Source organism: Salvelinus fontinalis, unplaced genomic scaffold, assembly GCF_029448725.1.
Source record: "Salvelinus fontinalis isolate EN_2023a unplaced genomic scaffold, ASM2944872v1 scaffold_0207, whole genome shotgun sequence".
Lineage (NCBI taxonomy): Eukaryota > Metazoa > Chordata > Actinopteri > Salmoniformes > Salmonidae > Salvelinus > Salvelinus fontinalis.
The window spans coordinates 137,949-151,726 of record NW_026600416.1 but is presented as its reverse complement, the minus strand read 5'-3'; the positions used below and the strand labels follow the sequence as shown (position 1 = coordinate 151,726).

At 43.0% G+C, this 13,778-nt stretch overlaps 1 protein-coding gene and 1 long non-coding RNA gene across 2 annotated transcripts in view; one reads left to right on the top strand and one right to left on the bottom strand.

Moving 5' to 3' along the window:
* Positions 1–25: 25 nt before the first annotated feature.
* LOC129844712 (uncharacterized) lies at positions 26–1,511 on the bottom strand. Its single transcript, XR_008757957.1, has 2 exons — positions 531–1,511; positions 26–368 (listed from the first exon to the last, which is right to left on the bottom strand). It is a non-coding gene; the product is annotated as an uncharacterized LOC129844712 (long non-coding RNA).
* klhl5 (kelch-like family member 5) overlaps positions 362–13,778 on the top strand; it is a 96,614-nt gene continuing 83,197 nt past the window's right edge. The window contains exon 1 of the mRNA XM_055912765.1: positions 362–463. The gene's annotated coding sequence lies outside the window, so the exon portion shown is untranslated. The remainder of the gene's footprint in view (positions 464–13,778) is intronic.

Here is a 13,778-nt window from a genome sequence, read left to right as displayed (position 1 = left end):
AATAATTAATACAAGGCATCATGGGTAATTTTAAAAGTGGGTTTTATTTAGTTACCATAGTTACCAAACAGTCCAAGGGCTCTCTAGTATATCAACTGGCATACAACTTTTAGACTGTGTAGTCCTTAAATTAATACAACATGGTAAAAAAAAACACTACTAAAGTCTTAATTGGTCAAATCCAGGCACTATGACAACCATATAGAACTGTTTCACGTACAACTGTCTGTCCATCAAACCAGAGAAAGAAATAATAAACTTGACTCTAATATCTTTGCTTGTTAAAGTCGATTGAGCAGTCTGCATGCGGGGGTAGAGAAGTGTCACTTGTCTAGTTGCTTCTGTAAGTTCACACGCACCACCGTCACCTAAAGACAAAAAACAGACAGGACGAAGCGATAAAGTTATTCTGACTCTCTACACTCGTCAAAAAAAACTCAAAGTGGAAGTGAGCCGATACAAGGTAAGAAACGACTTGTTTTGTTTCGTCAAAGACCACAGCGCTGCTCGTCTTGTCATTATAAACTCACAAATCACAGTAGTTTTGATGATAATAGCAGAAGCCCCGTCTGCAGAACCCATAAAGGGGGAAATGCTTCGCCCGGTACGGATGCTTCGAAAGCGGCGTGAAATCATAGGAAAGCTGGGTGTTCCAACCGGCCTCGGGTCTCCTGTGATGTTTCTGTGGCGATTTACTTTCAGGAATTCATAAACTCACTCAAAATGTTCTCTTTTAATAGGCTACTAATTCCAGCGTTTTATCGAGTCGGGGCGGCGTCTCTGGCAGACTGAATAAGTCAGATTGATTTATAGTAGCTTGTCTGCCTGGCCCAAATCCTACTGAACGCTTCGCTGTTCGCTGTGCCATATATACTCATGATGTGAATATCTTCTGCTACGCGAACTGCCATAATGTTTATTTGTTTTTAATTATATGTTTTACTATGATGACGTTGAGCATTAACTCGTGTCGCGTTTAAAACAACTGGGAAGTCAGAACTCGGAAATCTTCGACTAACAGAATTCGGTGCGTTCAAGACAACTGGGAACTCGGAAAAAAAACGAGCACCAACTGATTTTAAAATCGTTTTGAATGGTTATCCAAGTCGGTAACTCGGGCCTCTTTCTAGAGCTTCGACTTTCCCGACATTAAGATCACCGACGTCATTGGCCTTTTATTTTTAGAGTTCCCAATTGTCTTGAAAGCAACATCAATCCCCGTTGTAAAGATAACAGGTTCTCCAGGTAGACTAGTTACTAGATAGATGGACAGGACACTACTGATACAGCAGGTAGACTAGTTACTAGATAGATGGACAGGACACACCACTACTGATACAGCAGGTAGACTAGTTACTAGATAGATGGACAGGACACTACTGATACAGCAGGTAGACTAGTTACTAGATAGATGGTCAGGACACTACTGATACAGCAGGTAGACTAGTTACTAGATAGATGGATAGGACACACCACTACTGATACAGCAGGTAGACTAGTTACTAGATAGATGGACAGGACACTACTGATACAGCAGGTAGACTAGTTACTAGATAGATGGACAGGACACACCACTACTGATACAGCAGGTAGACTAGTTACTAGATAGATGGACAGGACACACCACTACTGATACAGCAGGTAGACTAGTTACTAGATAGATGGACAGGACACACCACTACTGATACAGCAGGTAGACTAGTTACTAGATAGATGGACAGGACACACCACTACTGATACAGCAGGTAGACTAGTTACTAGATAGATGGACACACCACTACTGATACAGCAGGTAGACTAGTTACTAGATAGATGGACACACCACTACTGATACAGCAGGTAGACTAGTTACTAGATAGATGGACACACCACTACTGATACAGCAGGTAGACTAGTTACTAGATAGATGGACACACCACTACTGATACAGCAGGTAGACTAGTTACTAGATAGATGGACAGGACACACCACTACTGATACAGCAGGTAGACTAGTTACTAGATAGATGGACAGGACACACCACTACTGATACAGCAGGTAGACTAGTTACTAGATAGATGGACAGGACACTACTGATACAGCAGGTAGACTAGTTACTAGATAGATGGACAGGACACACCACTACTGATACAGCAGGTAGACTAGTTACTAGATAGATGGACAGGACACACCACTACTGATACAGCAGGTAGACTAGTTACTAGATAGATGGACAGGACACTACTGATACAGCAGGTAGACTACTTACTAGATAGATGGACAGGACACACCACTACTGATACAGCAGGTAGGCTAGTTACTAGATAGATGGACAGGACACTACTGATACAGCAGGTAGACTAGTTACTAGATAGATGGTCAGGACACTACTGATACAGCAGGTAGACTAGTTACTAGATAGATGGACAGGACACTACTGATACAGCAGGTAGACTAGTTACTAGATAGATGGCCAGGACACTACTGATACAGCAGGTAGACTAGTTACTAGATAGATGGACAGGACACACCACTACTGATACAGCAGGTAGACTAGTTACTAGATAGATGGTCAGGACACTACTGATACAGCAGGTAGACTAGTTACTAGATAGATGGACAGGACACACCACTACTGATACAGCAGGTAGACTAGTTACTAGATAGATGGACAGGACACTACTGATACAGCAGGTAGACTAGTTACTAGATAGATGGACAGGACACTACTGATACAGCAGGTAGACTAGTTACTAGATAGATGGACAGGACACTACTGATACAGCAGGTAGACTAGTTACTAGATAGATGGACAGGACACACCACTACTGATACAGCAGGTAGACTAGTTACTAGATAGATGCACAGGACACTACTGATACAGCAGGTAGACTAGTTACTAGATAGATGGACAGGACACACCACTACTGATACAGCAGGTAGACTAGTTACTAGATAGATGGACAGGACACTACTGATACAGCAGGTAGACTAGTTACTAGATAGATGGACAGGACACACCACTACTGATACAGCAGGTAGACTAGTTACTAGATAGATGGACAGGACACTACTGATACAGCAGGTAGACTAGTTACTAGATAGATGGACAGGACACTACTGATACAGCAGGTAGACTAGTTACTAGATAGATGGACAGGACACACCACTACTGATACAGCAGGTAGACTAGTTACTAGATAGATGGACAGGACACACCACTACTGATACAGCAGGTAGACTAGTTACTAGATAGATGGTCAGGACACTACTGATACAGCAGGTAGACTAGTTACTAGATAGATGGACAGGACACTACTGATACAGCAGGTAGACTAGTTACTAGATAGATGGACAGGACACTACTGATACAGCAGGTAGACTAGTTACTAGATAGATGGACAGGACACTACTGATACAGCAGGTAGACTAGTTACTAGATAGATGGACAGGACACACCACTACTGATACAGCAGGTAGACTAGTTACTAGATAGATGGTCAGGACACTACTGATACAGCAGGTAGACTAGTTACTAGATAGATGGGCATGACACTACTGATACAGCAGGTAGACTAGTTACTAGATAGATGGACAGGACACACCACTACTGATACAGCAGGTAGACTAGTTACTAGATAGATGGACAGGACACACCACTACTGATACAGCAGGTAGACTAGTTACTAGATAGATGGACAGGACACTACTGATACAGCAGGTAGACTAGTTACTAGATAGATGGACAGGACACACCACTACTGATACAGCAGGTAGACTAGTTACTAGATAGATGGACAGGACACACCACTACTGATACAGCAGGTAGACTAGTTACTAGATAGATGGACAGGACACTACTGATACAGCAGGTAGACTAGTTACTAGATAGATGGACAGGACACACCACTACTGATACAGCAGGTAGACTAGTTACTAGATAGATGGTCAGGACACTACTGATACAGCAGGTAGACTAGTTACTAGATAGATGGACAGGACACACCACTACTGATACAGCAGGTAGACTAGTTACTAGATAGATGGACAGGACACTACTGATACAGCAGGTAGACTAGTTACTAGATAGATGGACAGGACACACCACTACTGATACAGCAGGTAGACTAGTTACTAGATAGATGGACACACCACTACTGATACAGCAGGTAGACTAGTTACTAGATAGATGGACAGGACACTACTGATACAGCAGGTAGACTAGTTACTAGATAGATGGACAGGACACACCACTACTGATACAGCAGGTAGACTAGTTACTAGATAGATGGACACACCACTACTGATACAGCAGGTAGACTAGTTACTAGATAGATGGACAGGACACTACTGATACAGCAGGTAGACTAGTTACTAGATAGATGGTCAGGACACTACTGATACAGCAGGTAGACTAGTTACTAGATAGATGGACAGGACACTACTGATACAGCAGGTAGACTAGTTACTAGATAGATGGTCAGGACACTACTGATACAGCAGGTAGACTAGTTACTAGATAGATGGTCAGGACACTACTGATACAGCAGGTAGACTAGTTACTAGATAGATGGACAGGACACTACTGATACAGCAGGTAGACTAGTTACTAGATAGATGGTCAGGACACTACTGATACAGCAGGTAGACTAGTTACTAGATAGATGGTCAGGACACTACTGATACAGCAGGTAGACTAGTTACTAGATAGATGGACAGGACACTACTGATACAGCAGGTAGACTAGTTACTAGATAGATGGTCAGGACACTACTGATACAGCAGGTAGACTAGTTACTAGATAGATGGACAGGACACACCACTACTGATACAGCAGGTAGACTAGTTACTAGATAGATGGACAGGACACACCACTACTGATACAGCAGGTAGACTAGTTACTAGATAGATGGACAGGACACTACTGATACAGCAGGTAGACTAGTTACTAGATAGATGGACAGGACACTACTGATACAGCAGGTAGACTAGTTACTAGATAGATGGACAGGACACACCACTACTGATACAGCAGGTAGACTAGTTACTAGATAGATGGACAGGACACACCACTACTGATACAGCTGGTAGACTAGTTACTAGATAGATGGACAGGACACTACTGATACAGCAGGTAGACTAGTTACTAGATAGATGGATAGGACACACCACTACTGATACAGCAGGTAGACTAGTTACTAGATAGATGGACAGGACACTACTGATACAGCAGGTAGACTAGTTACTAGATAGATGGACAGGACACTACTGATACAGCAGGTAGACTAGTTACTAGATAGATGGACAGGACACTACTGATACAGCAGGTAGACTAGTTACTAGATAGATGGACAGGACACACCACTACTGATACAGCAGGTAGACTAGTTACTAGATAGATGGTCAGGACACACCACTACTGATACAGCAGGTAGACTAGTTACTAGATAGATGGTCAGGACACACCACTACTGATACAGCAGGTAGACTAGTTACTAGATAGATGGACAGGACACACCACTACTGATACAGCTGGTAGACTAGTTACTAGATAGATGGACAGGACACTACTGATACAGCAGGTAGACTAGTTACTAGATAGATGGACAGGACACTACTGATACAGCAGGTAGACTAGTTACTAGATAGATGGACAGGATACTACTGATACAGCAGGTAGACTAGTTACTAGATAGATGGACAGGACACACCACTACTGATACAGCAGGTAGACTAGTTACTAGATAGATGGTCAGGACACACCACTACTGATACAGCAGGTAGACTAGTTACTAGATAGATGGACAGGACACACCACTACTGATACAGCAGGTAGACTAGTTACTAGATAGATGGACAGGACACTACTGATACAGCAGGTAGACTAGTTACTAGATAGATGGATAGGACACACCACTACTGATACAGCAGGTAGACTAGTTACTAGATAGATGGACAGGACACTACTGATACAGCAGGTAGACTAGTTACTAGATAGATGGACAGGACACACCACTACTGATACAGCAGGTAGACTAGTTACTAGATAGATGCACAGGACACTACTGATACAGCAGGTAGACTAGTTACTAGATAGATGGACAGGACACACCACTACTGATACAGCAGGTAGACTAGTTACTAGATAGATGGACAGGACACTACTGATACAGCAGGTAGACTAGTTACTAGATAGATGGACAGGACACACCACTACTGATACAGCAGGTAGACTAGTTACTAGATAGATGGACAGGACACACCACTACTGATACAGCAGGTAGACTAGTTACTAGATAGATGGACAGGACACTACTGATACAGCAGGTAGACTAGTTACTAGATAGATGGACAGGACACTACTGATACAGCAGGTAGACTAGTTACTAGATAGATGGACAGGACACACCACTACTGATACAGCAGGTAGACTAGTTACTAGATAGATGGTCAGGACACACCACTACTGATACAGCAGGTAGACTAGTTACTAGATAGATGGACAGGACACACCACTACTGATACAGCAGGTAGACTAGTTACTAGATAGATGGACAGGACACACCACTACTGATACAGCAGGTAGACTAGTTACTAGATAGATGGACAGGACACTACTGATACAGCAGGTAGACTAGTTACTAGATAGATGGACAGGACACTACTGATACAGCAGGTAGACTAGTTACTAGATAGATGGACAGGACACTACTGATACAGCAGGTAGACTAGTTACTAGATAGATGGTCAGGACACTACTGATACAGCAGGTAGACTAGTTACTAGATAGATGGACAGGACACACCACTACTGATACAGCAGGTAGACTAGTTACTAGATAGATGGACAGGACACTACTGATACAGCAGGTAGACTACTTACTAGATAGATGGACAGGACACACCACTACTGATACAGCAGGTAGACTAGTTACTAGATAGATGGACAGGACACTACTGATACAGCAGGTAGACTAGTTACTAGATAGATGGTCAGGACACACCACTACTGATACAGCAGGTAGACTAGTTACTAGATAGATGGACAGGACACTACTGATACAGCAGGTAGACTAGTTACTAGATAGATGGTCAGGACACTACTGATACAGCAGGTAGACTAGTTACTAGATAGATGGACAGGACACACCACTACTGATACATCAGGTAGACTAGTTACTAGATAGATGGACAGGACACTACTGATACAGCAGGTAGACTAGTTACTAGATAGATGGACAGGACACTACTGATACAGCAGGTAGACTAGTTACTAGATAGATGGACAGGACACTACTGATACAGCAGGTAGACTAGTTACTAGATAGATGGACACACCACTACTGATACAGCAGGTAGACTAGTTACTAGATAGATGGACAGGACACTACTGATACAGCAGGTAGACTAGTTACTAGATAGATGGACAGGACACTACTGATACAGCAGGTAGACTAGTTACTAGATAGATGGACAGGACACTACTGATACAGCAGGTAGACTAGTTACTAGATAGATGGACAGGACACACCACTACTGATACAGCAGGTAGACTAGTTACTAGATAGATGGACACACCACTACTGATACAGCAGGTAGACTAGTTACTAGATAGATGGACAGGACACTACTGATACAGCAGGTAGACTAGTTACTAGATAGATGGACAGGACACACCACTACTGATACAGAAGGTAGACTAGTTACTAGATAGATGGACAGGACACTACTGATACAGCAGGTAGACTAGTTACTAGATAGATGGACAGGACACACCACTACTGATACAGCAGGTAGACTAGTTACTAGATAGATGGTCAGGACACTACTGATACAGCAGGTAGACTAGTTACTAGATAGATGGACAGGACACACCACTACTGATACAGCAGGTAGACTAGTTACTAGATAGATGGACAGGACACTACTGATACAGCAGGTAGACTAGTTACTAGATAGATGGACAGGACACTACTGATACAGCAGGTAGACTAGTTACTAGATAGATGGACAGGACACACCACTACTGATACAGCAGGTAGACTAGTTACTAGATAGACTGACAGGACACACCACTACTGATACAGCTGGTAGACTAGTTACTAGATAGATGGACAGGACACTACTGATACAGCAGGTAGACTAGTTACTAGATAGATGGACAGGACACACCACTACTGATACAGCAGGTAGACTAGTTACTAGATAGATGGACACACCACTACTGATACAGCAGGTAGACTAGTTACTAGATAGATGGACAGGACACACCACTACTGATACAGCAGGTAGACTAGTTACTAGATAGATGGACAGGACACTACTGATACAGCAGGTAGACTAGTTACTAGATAGATGGATAGGACACACCACTACTGATACAGCAGGTAGACTAGTTACTAGATAGATGGACAGGACACTACTGATACAGCAGGTAGACTAGTTACTAGATAGATGGACAGGACACTACTGATACAGCAGGTAGACTAGTTACTAGATAGATGGACAGGACACTACTGATACAGCAGGTAGACTAGTTACTAGATAGATGGACAGGACACACCACTACTGATACAGCAGGTAGACTAGTTACTAGATAGATGGACACACCACTACTGATACAGCAGGTAGACTAGTTACTAGATAGATGGACAGGACACTACTGATACAGCAGGTAGACTAGTTACTAGATAGATGGTCAGGACACACCACTACTGATACAGCAGGTAGACTAGTTACTAGATAGATGGACAGGACACTACTGATACAGCAGGTAGACTAGTTACTAGATAGATGGACAGGACACTACTGATACAGCAGGTAGACTAGTTACTAGATAGATGGTCAGGACACTACTGATACAGCAGGTAGACTAGTTACTAGATAGATGGATAGGACACACCACTACTGATACAGCAGGTAGACTAGTTACTAGATAGATGGTCAGGACACACCACTACTGATACAGCAGGTAGACTAGTTACTAGATAGACTGACAGGACACACCACTACTGATACAGCAGGTAGACTAGTTACTAGATAGATGGACAGGACACACCACTACTGATACAGCAGGTAGACTAGTTACTAGATAGATGGACAGGACACTACTGATACAGCAGGTAGACTAGTTACTAGATAGATGGATAGGACACACCACTACTGATACAGCAGGTAGACTAGTTACTAGATAGATGGTCAGGACACACCACTACTGATACAGCAGGTAGACTAGTTACTAGATAGACTGACAGGACACACCACTACTGATACAGCAGGTAGACTAGTTACTAGATAGATGGACAGGACACACCACTACTGATACAGCAGGTAGACTAGTTACTAGATAGATGGACAGGACACACCACTACTGATACAGCAGGTAGACTAGTTACTAGATAGATGGACAGGACACACCACTACTGATACAGCAGGTAGACTAGTTACTAGATAGATGGACAGGACACACCACTACTGATACAGCAGGTAGACTAGTTACTAGATAGATGGACAGGACACTACTGATACAGCAGGTAGACTAGTTACTAGATAGATGGACAGGACACACCACTACTGATACAGCTGGTAGACTAGTTACTAGATAGATGGACAGGACACTACTGATACAGCAGGTAGACTAGTTACTAGATAGATGGACAGGACACTACTGATACAGCAGGTAGACTAGTTACTAGATAGATGGTCAGGACATTACTGATACAGCAGGTAGACTAGTTACTAGATAGATGGTCAGGACACTACTGATACAGCAGGTAGACTAGTTACTAGATAGATGGACAGGACACACCACTACTGATACAGCAGGTAGACTAGTTACTAGATAGATGGACAGGACACTACTGATACAGCAGGTAGACTAGTTACTAGATAGATGGACAGGACACACCACTACTGATACAGCAGGTAGACTAGTTACTAGATAGATGGACAGGACACTACTGATACAGCAGGTAGACTAGTTACTAGATAGATGGACAGGACACACCACTACTGATACAGCAGGTAGACTAGTTACTAGATAGATGGACAGGACACACCACTACTGATACAGCAGGTAGACTAGTTACTAGATAGATGGACAGGACACACCACTACTGATACAGCAGGTAGACTAGTTACTAGATAGATGGACAGGACACACCACTACTGATACAGCAGGTAGACTAGTTACTAGATAGATGGACACACCACTACTGATACAGCAGGTAGACTAGTTACTAGATAGATGGTCAGGACACTACTGATACAGCAGGTAGACTAGTTACTAGATAGATGGACAGGACACACCACTACTGATACAGCAGGTAGACTAGTTACTAGATAGATGGACAGGACACACCACTACTGATACAGCAGGTAGACTAGTTACTAGATAGATGGACAGGACACTACTGATACAGCAGGTAGACTAGTTACTAGATAGATGGACAGGACACACCACTACTGATACAGCAGGTAGACTAGTTACTAGATAGATGCACAGGACACTACTGATACAGCAGGTAGACTAGTTACTAGATAGATGGACAGGACACACCACTACTGATACAGCAGGTAGACTAGTTACTAGATAGATGGACAGGACACTACTGATACAGCAGGTAGACTAGTTACTAGATAGATGGACAGGACACACCACTACTGATACAGCAGGTAGACTAGTTACTAGATAGATGGACAGGACACACCACTACTGATACAGCAGGTAGACTAGTTACTAGATAGATGGTCAGGACACTACTGATACAGCAGGTAGACTAGTTACTAGATAGATGGACAGGACACTACTGATACAGCAGGTAGACTAGTTACTAGATAGATGGACAGGACACTACTGATACAGCAGGTAGACTAGTTACTAGATAGATGGACAGGACACTACTGATACAGCAGGTAGACTAGTTACTAGATAGATGGACAGGACACACCACTACTGATACAGCAGGTAGACTAGTTACTAGATAGATGGTCAGGACACTACTGATACAGCAGGTAGACTAGTTACTAGATAGATGGACAGGACACACCACTACTGATACAGCAGGTAGACTAGTTACTAGATAGATGGACAGGACACACCACTACTGATACAGCAGGTAGACTAGTTACTAGATAGATGGTCAGGACACTACTGATACAGCAGGTAGACTAGTTACTAGATAGATGGACAGGACACTACTGATACAGCAGGTAGACTAGTTACTAGATAGATGGACACACCACTACTGATACAGCAGGTAGACTAGTTACTAGATAGATGGTCAGGACACTACTGATACAGCAGGTAGACTAGTTACTAGATAGATGGACAGGACACTACTGATACAGCAGGTAGACTAGTTACTAGATAGATGGTCAGGACACACCACTACTGATACAGCAGGTAGACTAGTTACTAGATAGATGGTCAGGACACTACTGATACAGCAGGTAGACTAGTTACTAGATAGATGGACACAGCACTACTGATACAGCAGGTAGACTAGTTACTAGATAGATGGACAGGACACACCACTACTGATACAGCAGGTAGACTAGTCACTAGATAGATGGACAGGACACTACTGATACAGCAGGTAGACTAGTTACTAGATAGATGGACAGGACACACCACTACTGATACAGCAGGTAGACTAGTTACTAGATAGATGGACAGGACACTACTGATACAGCAGGTAGACTAGTTACTAGATAGATGGACAGGACACTACTGATACAGCAGGTAGACTAGTTACTAGATAGATGGTCAGGACACTACTGATACAGCAGGTAGACTAGTTACTAGATAGATGGACAGGACACTACTGATACAGCAGGTAGACTAGTTACTAGATAGATGGATAGGACACTACTGATACAGCAGGTAGACTAGTTACTAGATAGATGGTCAGGACACTACTGATACAGCAGGTAGACTAGTTACTAGATAGATGGACAGGACACACCACTACTGATACAGCAGGTAGACTAGTTACTAGATAGATGGACAGGACACTACTGATACAGCAGGTAGACTAGTTACTAGATAGATGGACAGGACACACCACTACTGATACAGCAGGTAGACTAGTTACTAGATAGATGGACAGGACACTACTGATACAGCAGGTAGACTAGTTACTAGATAGATGGTCAGGACACACCACTACTGATACAGCAGGTAGACTAGTTACTAGATAGATGGACAGGACACACCACTACTGATACAGCAGGTAGACTAGTTACTAGATAGATGGACAGGACACTACTGATACAGCAGGTAGACTAGTTACTAGATAGATGGACAGGACACACCACTACTGATACAGCAGGTAGACTAGTTACTAGATAGATGGACAGGACACTACTGATACAGCAGGTAGACTAGTTACTAGATAGATGGTCAGGACACTACTGATACAGCAGGTAGACTAGTTACTAGATAGATGGACAGGACACACCACTACTGATACAGCAGGTAGACTAGTTACTAGATAGATGGACAGGACACTACTGATACAGCAGGTAGACTAGTTACTAGATAGATGGTCAGGACACTACTGATACAGCAGGTAGACTAGTTACTAGATAGATGGACAGGACACACCACTACTGATACAGCAGGTAGACTAGTTACTAGATAGATGGACAGGACACTACTGATACAGCAGGTAGACTAGTTACTAGATAGATGGTCAGGACACACCACTACTGATACAGCAGGTAGACTAGTTACTAGATAGATGGACAGGACACTACTGATACAGCAGGTAGACTAGTTACTAGATAGATGGTCAGGACACTACTGATACAGCAGGTAGACTAGTTACTAGATAGATGGACAGGACACTACTGATACAGCAGGTAGACTAGTTACTAGATAGATGGTCAGGACACTACTGATACAGCAGGTAGACTAGTTACTAGATAGATGGACAGGCACCACTACTGATACAGCAGGTAGACTAGTTACTAGATAGATGGACAGGACACTACTGATACAGCAGGTAGACTAGTTACTAGATAGATGGACAGGACACTACTGATACAGCAGGTAGACTAGTTACTAGATAGATGGACAGGACACTACTGATACAGCAGGTAGACTAGTTACTAGATAGATGGACAGGACACTACTGATACAGCAGGTAGACTAGTTACTAGATAGATGGACAGGACACACCACTACTGATACAGCAGGTAGACTAGTTACTAGATAGATGGACAGGACACACCACTACTGATACAGCAGGTAGACTAGTTACTAGATAGATGGACAGGACACTACTGATACAGCAGGTAGACTAGTTACTAGATAGATGGTCAGGACACACCACTACTGATACAGCAGGTAGACTAGTTACTAGATAGATGGACAGGACACTACTGATACAGCAGGTAGACTAGTTACTAGATAGATGGTCAGGACACTACTGATACAGCAGGTAGACTAGTTACTAGATAGATGGACAGGACACTACTGATACAGCAGGTAGACTAGTTACTAGATAGATGGACAGGACACTACTGATACAGCAGGTAGACTAGTTACTAGATAGATGGACAGGACACTACTGATACAGCAGGTAGACTAGTTACTAGATAGATGGACAGGACACTACTGATACAGCAGGTAGACTAGTTACTAGATAGATGGACAGGACACACCACTACTGATACAGCAGGTAGACTAGTTACTAGATAGATGGTCAGGACACACCACTACTGATACAGCAGGTAGACTAGTTACTAGATAGATGGACAGGACACTACTGATACAGCAGGTAGACTAGTTACTAG